This window comes from Crinia signifera, chromosome 12 (assembly GCF_055691185.1).
Source record: "Crinia signifera chromosome 12, ASM5569118v1, whole genome shotgun sequence".
NCBI lineage: Eukaryota > Metazoa > Chordata > Amphibia > Anura > Myobatrachidae > Crinia > Crinia signifera.
Window position 1 is genome coordinate 46,579,619 of NC_139228.1, and position 9,914 is coordinate 46,589,532.

Genomic DNA, 9,914 nt, shown 5'->3' on the forward strand with positions numbered 1-9,914 from the left:
CAAACCTGATATAATTAATCTATATGGGATCTAGCACCCGCCCACTATCCATGTAAGTGGTGTGCGGTTTTTCTTCTTCCATCTGTAATACTACCTTGTGTGGAGCCAGCACCTGCAAATGATAATATTCAAGCAATTTAAAATCCTTTTCAATTTTTTCTATTTTTTATATTATTTTTCACATTTTTTTTGTGTTAACCATCATCCTTGTGTACCAATTATGGATTTGGATGCGAATGACCTAGCGGGCACCAAGCGGTTCTTGGAAAAGGACATCAAACAAATCTTGTTTTCCAATACTGATTCTCTTCATTTTGATGTGGACAGTCCTCAGGAGATCCACGATGATCTCATCAAAATGAGAAAAGACTGGTAGAGCTTAATCTCCATGGACTTACGCTATCTCAATACCATCGAGAGAAACTTATCCCGAGAGGGTTTAGAATTAAGAACCAGCCCACTCTGGGCAGGAATAACAAAGAGTTTTGTAAACAATGGTGCCACATATTAAACCAATGCAGCTTGGACCTAATGGTGCTCGTGATACAACAGGTCAATAGTGACATTGCTGTTTTGGAGAAGGAAATTGGTGAGTGTGAGAAGCAGGGATTAGAGATCCTTAAAAGGGATACTACGACAGATTGGTTAAACAAAATTGAGACCACCGTGAATTTATTTAATGAAGAATTACTGTCCTTCAAAAAAAAAAAAATACAAAAGGGTTTGTGAGGACTATAAAGAGGTCCGAGTGTACCCATGGGTTTTTTCCCAAACCAACACACGTACATGGAAACCACGCCCAGGGGGTAGAAGGAGGGCTACTAGACCCTATACGGATATTGAATCCCAGACATCGGATTCAGACCAATCCTCTGCAACTACCAGCAATTTTTTAAAAGAGGGCGGTTACCACAGGGGCAGACAAAGAGGAAAAAATTTAGGCGGGGGAGGCACAAGAGGGGACCAACCATTCCGTTACCTCCAGCCGCGGGGGAAATAACGGTCTTTAACATCTCAGATTATGTATTGTCTCCTGTTGAAACACAGGTACTGTCTAGGGGTCTGTCATTTGTACAGACCCATAGACAGAAAGCATTTGATTATGAAGTGGAACTTCATAAATTCCAGAGACAACTAAAATTTAAAGATTATTTTTACAAACAGGATAACAGCAATACCGAAATTAAAGTCTTTAAAAAGAAAAGTGTTTTTGACCCACCTTGTAACAATGCTTCGATTGCCACTTTTATGAGACTAGTCAGACATGACTTTATACCATATGTCTCTAAACAAAAAATATCCTACTCTAACATAACCCCTGAGGAAAGAGCAGCCATCAAAGCCCTCAAAACCAACAAGCAGATTATTATACGTGCCGCCGATAAGGGCGGCGGGGTGGTGGTCCTGAATATGTGTGACTATGTGGATGAAGTCAAACGCCAATTGGCAGATGTAGAATGCTACAAAACATTAAGATATGACCCCACTGTTGGGTATAACAAGGAACTCAATGGTATTTTAACAATGGGGTTGACCAATGACTGGATTGATGAAACTACTTTTGAATTCCTCCAGCAACCGTTTCTGGTCACCCCATTGTTATATATACTTCCGAAAATTCACAAGTCCCTCCATAGACCACCGGGGAGGCCCATTATATCATCCCGTAACTCCCTATGTCAGAACCTATCCCAATTTGTCGATTATTTTTTACAGTCGTTAGTCCTGAGTATTGATAACATCCTAAAAGATACCACTGACTTCCTGACTAGAATAAAAAAACTTGTGACAGTACCCTCCAACGGCTTTCTAGTTACGTGTGATATTAATAGCTTATACACGAATATTAGCCATAATGATGGACTAGAGGCTATAAGGAAGGTCATTACCATGAATCCAGTTTACACAGGCCCCCCGATTGAGTTCTTTTTGTTATTGATTGAGTTCATTTTGCATAAGAATTATTTTTTATTTGATAATTCATTTTACTTGCAGTTACAGGGTACGGCCATGGGGTCAAACATGGCCCCGGCCTATGCAAATTTATTTATGCATTATTATGAAACTACACACCTCCTTAACAATAGAACTTTTTCACCTTATATTTCATCTTATGTTCATTTTATTGACGATATATTTTTTTTATGGTCGGGGGGACCTGAGAAATTGGATTTATTTATCACACATTTAAATCAGATACCGGGCACCATTAGGTTCACGCACGCGAGCAGTCCCTTGAATATCAGTTTTCTGGACGTGAACGTCCAGATCATTGATAATAAGTTTGAAACCTCAATGTTTAGGAAACAGACTGACATCAATTCAGTGCTCAGAGCGGAGAGTTTCCATCCACTACCGCTTAAGCGTGGACTCCCATATTCTCAGTTATTGCGTGTGGTGAGATTAACTTCTGATAAGAACAAATTACCCGCAGCACTGAGAGAGATGGGCAATGAATTCATGACGAGGGGATACAGCCGACATTAAGTAGAAGATTCGATCAAAAGATGTTTACTACTGGACAGGAATGAATTGCTGGAACAGGGCAAAAAAGACAAATCCCTGAACCGGATGATTTTGCCAACCACCTTTTCGATTGCCTCACCCAAATTAAGAGAGGTCATTTTAAAACACTGGCATATATTGCAAACAGACCCGGTCATGGGTAATTTTTGTCATGACAGGCCACTATTTGCCTATAAGCGAAGTAACAACTTCAAGGATGAAATTACATATTCTGACATCAGTTTTTCTCCTAATAAAATGAACTGGCTTAGTGCAAAACCTGGGGCATTTAAATGCAGTGGCTGCGTCAATTGTCAATATTTGATGACTGGTGAATGCTTTGTGCACCCAGCCACTGGCCGTGAGCAGAAATTACAGCATCGGATGACTTGCGACAGCAAATTCATTGTTTACATTATTATGTGCCCCTGTCCAATGCTATACATTGGTAAAACAATCAGAATGCTGAAAGAGCGCATTAATATGCATCGATCTTCAATCAAGAAGGCTATGACCATCAGAGATCCATCGACCCCTCCTGTCGCCAGACATTTTTTTGACGCAAAACATACTATGAAGGACTTTAAGTTTATGCCTTTACATCATGTCAAAAATCCCAAAAGGGGCAGCGACCGCCATCTAACCCTACTACGCAAGGAGAGTGAATTTATTTACAACCTGGACACTCTCAGTCCGTCCGGTCTGAATGAGGAAATAAACATGAATGTTTTTCTGTGAAGGGACTGCTCGCTTGACCTTGATATGCAGATCGTACGATTGCATATTAGGTTGCCTATTATTACAACTATGTGTCTATATAGTGTTGTTAAACACAATTGATTCTTTGTATCCCTTTGGGATTTTCTGCTTCTTAACTTTTCGTCTTTTTCCTTAATCCTATATGCATTGCCAACTTTATTCGCTATGACAAGCGAGCTTTATGTATATCTTTAAATGTCTTTTTGGTTCTTTTTTTTATATATCTTTATTATGTCACATTTGCGATGGTGGTTGTCACTTTAAGGTGTGTAACTGACTGGGGGCCCTCCATTACACGCAGAACAATAGCCCTGTTGACCCGATGTTACTACACTATACAATTTGTTTTTACATATGCCAGCCCACATACTCTTTTTCCGGCACATGATACGATAACACACCAGTACAGCCCAGTCTCTGATACATTCCATTAACAGGACACATTAAACATGGCTGTGCGTTCCATTGGGTAAACCCAGATGCGCAGTACTCCTGTCATCACATGGTGCAGAATTGAAGTACGTGATTGGTTGATACAGGAAACATGGCTGTGCGTTCCACGGCCATGAATCCTGCATCCCAGCGCGTCAGATTATAGTGAGTTGTCTTGGAGATTGAGCGCAGCGTGTGGATGACGGAGTGTTGTCTTAACGCTGGGGCTCTCTCCCCTCACTCAGCGATGGCTACCAGATGGGAGTTCCTAGTTTTTGTGTACCTGAGCCGATACCGGAAGCGGAAGTCCGTGCGTGTCACGGTCCGCCCGGCTTGCTTTGGCTATCAGACAGGAGTTCTGGATTGTGTGTACTTGAGCCGACACCGGAAGCGGAAGTCCGTGCGTGTCACGGCCCGCCCGGCTTGCGTTCCATGAGTATCCAGCTACGTGACGCTGTGCAGTTAATGAATCTCAGGTGTATTATACAGTTGAGCTTTGTTTGGCTTGTTTTGGCGGGCTTTTTTGTCCTATATAGATGGCTTGTATTCAGTAGTGAGTGTGCTCCTGACGAAGGTGGTCATTCCACCGAAACAGCCTGTTGAGCCAAATGGTGAAGGGACCAGCATGGGCATCCACGGGCACTTTGTCATCTACCCGGTTTGGATAAGTACCCCAGCTTTTTTATGCAATACATAGCCATGTGTTTATTGACCTCTCACTCAGAGTTTTTTTTATAAAATGTTTTGAAAACGCTTTGTGCATTGTGGTGTGCAGATTTCTTTTCCTCTCAAAGGGAAATACAAACCTGATATATATATATATATATATATATGGTACTTATGTATTATCTGGGCTCCCATGTTAAATTAACCCCATTTTTTCATACCCCTACTATCCAACTACGTATGGAGTTGATTTTATATAGTGTGGCGAGCGCAGCGAGCCACCGTGCCCGAAGCGTGGTGAGCGCAGCGAGCCCCGCGAGGGGACACGGTCTCATAAGAAAACCGGGAGCCCAGATATTACATAAGTACCATATATATATATATATTAGCAGCAAAATTGGATAAAGGATAGCGACTACCTGTACCTATATAAGAAACGTATCCAGTTGTAAAAAACAAAGGATTTTATTCAAGTACACAGTACTAGTTAAAAGAGCAAACAATGGGTAAAAATAGAAAAAACACTTTTACGTAAAATATGCGAAATATTATAAAAAGGCCTACAACAGAATTCGCTATAAAAAATGGGGGTGAAGGGGGAGAGAGATAAAGCTGTAATAAGTAAATAAAACAGGATCAAGGAGAAAAAAACGTTTTCTTAAAAGCTGAAGTGGAGTGTCACTTATCTAAAAGGGAGGAGTCAGCAGGCTGTACCCAATGCGTTTCGTCGTAGAGACTTCATCAAGGGTTGAGGGAGGTGAGTGCCTGGAGCTCTATTTATACTGTATAGGTATGATGGACATAATTATGAGGTCACTTCCTGTGGGATGTGCCTATCGTTTCTAAAGTGGGCAGAATCGTGAATAACTGTCTATGATCTAACTAGATGTTTATGTGGCATGACCCTGATGCTTACTGTCTAAAGCAAAGTTGTTAAAAGACACATTAAGTAGCAGAAATAAAGTTAATAACAATCGTGGGTACAATGCCCCACTTCCGGTGGGCGGACGTTACTTCCGCCCCGCTTCCTGTGTACAGTGATGTTAAAAGTCTGTTCACTTTCCGCCACTCATCGGCGGAAGTGTGTACATGCCCCACTTCCTTCTTGCAGTGGGCTGCTTCTCATTCGTTGTTGCGAGTGACAATCATTGTTCAGCCGGGCACTTGGGTTTTTGCTCTGTGTATTCGGATATGTTGTCTCCCGGCGGCGGCCATTTTGTGGGGGATTTTCATATCTTTTTCATGGTGGAACGGCCATCTTTCTGGAGACAGATGTGTGAATTCAGTGTTCATAATAGTTTTGGCTCATGGGATTGTAGTGGCGATTTCAATTAGACATAGGAATGGAGAATGAAATATATTAATATAAATTCATGGTTATATTAACACATTTATTATAATTATAATTACAATTAGGGTTCCTAATAAAACGAATAAGTATATATGATTATAAAACCATAAAAATATAAGCATATAAATTGCATAAAAATAGCAGCGTTTTTTAGAGATATAGCAGCAGTGATGAGAACAATTAGTATAGCAGCAGTGTGGTATATCAAGGCTATAATAGCCTGTGGATAGGTATAAGATAAGTGCAATGGTATTTTTAGGGCAATAGTGCCTTGAAGTGATAAGAGGAGTGCAAATAATACTTGATGAAGATATATAAAAAAAATTATATTATTTATACAGACATTTTGTGAATAAGTGAGACGGTGGTGATACGTAAATAATTTTTTATTTTATTTTATTTTATTTTTTTATGAGAAGTGAGAAATACATAATGAAGAAGGAAAGAGTGAGAGAGAGAGAGAGAGAGAGAGAGAATAAAAGGAGAAAGAAAAAGGGGGGTGAGAAGTACTGGTGCCAAACGATTGTCCATATCATGAGGTTTTTCTTCCTTGCGCTGGCTGTACATTACAGAACCTGTTCTTCTCAGGTGGTCACCCGTCCTGGTACTGAACAGGCCCGGACACTGCTTGGCTGCCAAGATCGGACGGGTTTGGGCATTGCCAGCGTGGTATGACTGTAATGTCTTTTTCGTGTGCCCAAAAACCTCTCGGACATAAGTGCCTTCTTGTTCGGACATGAAGAAGGACAGAGAGAAAGGGGGGGGGGGGGGAGCAAGGAGAGAAAAAGAAAAGGAGACAAAGAAAGAGAAAAAAGGGGGGTAGTATAGTGGGCGTGAGGGAGTGAGTTATAAGAACTGAAGAGGGATGTGGATATAATGAAGTGTATTCTTATGGAACCTTTACAGAAATGGAGCGATTTCATATCCCTCATTAAGACCATTTGGGTGTAATGTCTGGAGCTGGAATATCCAGTACATTTCCCTTTGTGATAGCTTCTGTGCCAAGTCGCCTCCTCTTTCTTCAGTAGTGAAGAGAATGGATCCGATACGTAATGCCGGCGGTCGGAATCCCGGCGGTCGGAATCCCGACTGCCGAAATCCCGACATGGGGGGGACGTGGATCGCCCCCCCCCCCTTGCGGGCTCGCTGCACTCGCCACGGAGCGGGCCCGGTGCCTCGCTGCGCTCGGCACGCTATTTTATTCTCCCTCTATGGGTGTCGTGGACACCCACGGAGGGAGAAAGTTTCGGGATTTCGGCGGTCGGGATTCCAGTGTCGGGATTCTGAACGCCGGGATCCCGACCGCCGGCAAATTGACCGCATCCCAAGAGGATAATTAATCCATGTGCATGAAAGGCTACGTTTCGGAGTTCGAGGGCCCCATTGTCAGGTCAGGGAAAGCACAGAGAATACAATGCAAACAAGTGAATTATAAAGGTGACTTACCCGCCCCCTGTGTGTCCCATCCGTGTGCACCTCCAGCGACTTCCGCGTTGGCGCCATCTCTGTGACGCTGCGTGCGTAACATCGATGGTCGCAATGGTTACATCATGGTCCCGTCACTGATGTGCGCTCCCGGCTGCCAGCTATCTGGTCACGTGGGTCGGCTGTGCACTAGAACAGATACAAGCAAAAATTAAATGTCACTGGGTAAATAGAACAAAATGAAACAACTGTGCAAAAAAGATGCCACCAATGTCCATACAAGCCTAAGGGAAGCATATAACAATATGTGAAACTACTATTCTTGGGATACGGTCATATTGTCTACAGCACGGGTGTCAAACACAAGGCCCACAGGCCAAATCCGGCCCGCCAGACCTCGTCATGTGGCCCGCGCAGCCGCCGCCACCCAACCCCCGCCTGGCGCAGATTACATTACTGTGGGAAGCCATCACAGTGTGAGTGTCACATCACATTCAGTGACACTCACATGACGACTCGAGACTGAGAGACATACCTAACAACGTGAGGAAGCCGGGTGACACAGTCAGGAGGGAGGCAGGACAGTGGACACAGACTTGTTAGTGTCACTGTGTGACGTGCCCGACTCCTCCCCGGCTCCTCCTGCGGGCAGCGGCTTAGGCGCTGCCATGTGTGACACACGCCCGCCTGACAGCAGTGCCAGTGACACCGTGACGTGCATGCTGCTGCGGCTGCCTGTAGCCAGAATGTAAAAAGGCAATAAAAACAATATTATTAAAAAGTGAAATCTATATCTCACCAAACCAAAACATAAGTGTGGATTTGACCCGGAAAGTCCCAAACGTCCAACTGATTAACAGTGATGTCTCCCACTTGGCAATGCGGAATTCTCAGACGTCCAATTGGAGCTGTGGTTGTGTCCCCAAATGTGCAATATGGAGGGAGGAAGAGATGTTATTCTCAGGAGTGGCCCAAGATGGCACGAATCACCAACTCCTACCGCTGGATGGATTTAAGCGGGATGATGTCCTCGACCTCTACTATAGTTGCAAAATTTGTAATCCAAGTGAGAAAGGAAAAGGGGGGGAGGCGTGGGTTTCCGGGTGATGTTTGGGTGGGTCTGTAGTCACAGAGTTTTCCTTCTGTATATGGTGGTTAGGCAAAGGTGAGGCAGAAATCCTGACCGGTTTCGCCGCTCCAGGCAGCTTTATCAAAGGAACAAAGTAGATCGTTAGTGACTTGGGTCAGGGCAGATTCAGTGGAATGTAAAGGGCGGAACCCGGATTGGAGGGGGTCTAGAATGGAGTTAGCAGTAAGGTGGTTTAGGAGACAATTATAGGCCAGACGTTCTAGGAGTTTGGAGGCAAAAGGGAGGAGGGAGATGGGTCTGTAGTTGGATGGAGAGTTGGGGTCTAGATTTGATTTTTTGAGAATAGGGGAAACAAGAGCATGTTTGAAGGAGGAGGGGAAGATCCCAGAGGATAGGGAAAGATTAAAGAGGTGAGCCAGGTGAGAGTAGACCGACGGACTGAGACGACGGATAATATTGGAGGGGATAGGATTGAGCGGGCAGGTGGGGTAAAATGAGGACAGGGGTGGGAAGTAGGGGAGTGGAGATGTAGGAGAGGAGGAGGGAGAGGGTGAGGTCATGGCAGCAGTGATGGCAGTCCTTTGAGAGGAGATTTTGGTTGAAAAGTAGGAAGCAAAATCAGCGGCTACGATGGAGGACAGAAGAGCTGTTCGGGCATGACATGGCGGCGATTGGGGTGAGAAGAGGACACAGCGTGTCTGAGAAGGCAGCAATATCAAGTGTGTTGACGTTATGGAGTGAGACAATGCGCTTGGGGGGGGAGGGGGAAGCAGTGAGGGAGAAGGAGATGAGGTGATGGTCAGAAAGAGGAAAAGCCGAGATACAGTATGTTACTGTTGTCATCCTTGCTGGCGGGTCGCCAGAACGTACGCGCTGGCGACCCGACAGCAGCCACGCCAGCGAGGAGACTGAGACTGTCCGTCTCCGCCTCAGGGAGACGGACAGGGTTAGGGGGGGTAAGGGGGGGTGCGGGCAGGCGGCGGGGACCCCGGGTTACCGCCGGCAAGCCGGCGGGGACCCAGGGAACGGATGGAAGCGCCGTCGGAAGGGGACGCGCGCGCCTCTCGTGCGCGCGCGTCCCCTTCTCACCATCGCCATGGCGCTGGCGGGGGATGGCGGCTGGCGACGCCAGCGCTGGCGGGGGATGGCGGCTGGCGACGCCAGCGCCATCCCCTGCCAAGATGGGACCTGCCCCATCTGTAGTGTAGTCAGTAAGGGAACAAGAGCGGGAGAAGATGTGATCCGGGGAGTATCCTTGGATGTGGGTGGGAGAGGTAGTCCACTGAGATAGGCCAAGAGAGGAGCAGAGAGAGAAAAGTTTGGAAGTGCCAGAATCAGTGGGGTTATCCAATGGGATACTAAAGTCACAATAATGACAGAAGGTTGGTCAGAGGAGAGGAAGTGTGGGAGCCAGGTGGCAAAGTTGTCAAGAAATTTGGAGATAGGGCCAGGGGGACTGTAGATTGCAGCGATACGGAGGTGGTAGGGGTAGAACAGATGGATGGAATGAGATTCAAAGGAGGAGAAGAGGAGAGAGGGTTCAGGGTGAATGACACTGTAGGTGCAGGAGGCTGAGAGGAGAAAACCCACGCCGCCACCTTGGTGACCATGAGGTCTGAGGGTGTGAGAGAAAGAGAGGCCACCGTGGGAGAGATACTGTACACAAAGGAAAACTTATCGCACAGG

The 9,914-nt window shown here is 45.4% G+C and overlaps 1 pseudogene; it reads right to left on the reverse strand.

Annotated features, from left to right (window-relative positions):
• Positions 1 to 6,276: 6,276 nt before the first annotated feature.
• Positions 6,277 to 6,396, reverse strand: LOC146050796 (5S ribosomal RNA; annotated as a pseudogene).
• Between the last annotated feature and the right edge of the window lie 3,518 nt (positions 6,397 to 9,914).